Here is a 368-nt window from a genome sequence, read left to right on the forward strand (position 1 = left end):
GGAGGAGAAAAGGGGGGAGGGAGAAAGAGAGGAAAAAAGAAAGAGAGAGAAGAGAGAGGGAGAAGGAGCCTCTCGGCTCTGAGAATTCCCTGTGAGTCTGTGCTCTGCGTGCACCCGATCGTAGGGATGTGTTGTGGGTTACAGGGGAGCTGGAGCCGCCTTGATTGGCTCTTTGACGCTTTCGGACCAATTGTGAGGCTCCATAGGCGGGGTTCTGACAGCTCGGGTGGAGGGGGACAGCGCCGAGTTATAAAAAGAAGGTGTCGGAAACTGTAACGCTGCAGCAAAGCATCACTAGTACTTCGGGCCGTGTGAATATGTCAACATGATCAGAGGGGAGGGAGCAGGGAGGGAGGAGGGAAGGGGCC

The sequence above is a fragment of the Corvus brachyrhynchos genome, unplaced genomic scaffold (genome assembly GCF_000691975.1).
Source record: "Corvus brachyrhynchos isolate BGI_N302 unplaced genomic scaffold, ASM69197v1 scaffold19, whole genome shotgun sequence".
NCBI classification, from domain to species: Eukaryota; Metazoa; Chordata; class Aves; order Passeriformes; family Corvidae; genus Corvus; species Corvus brachyrhynchos.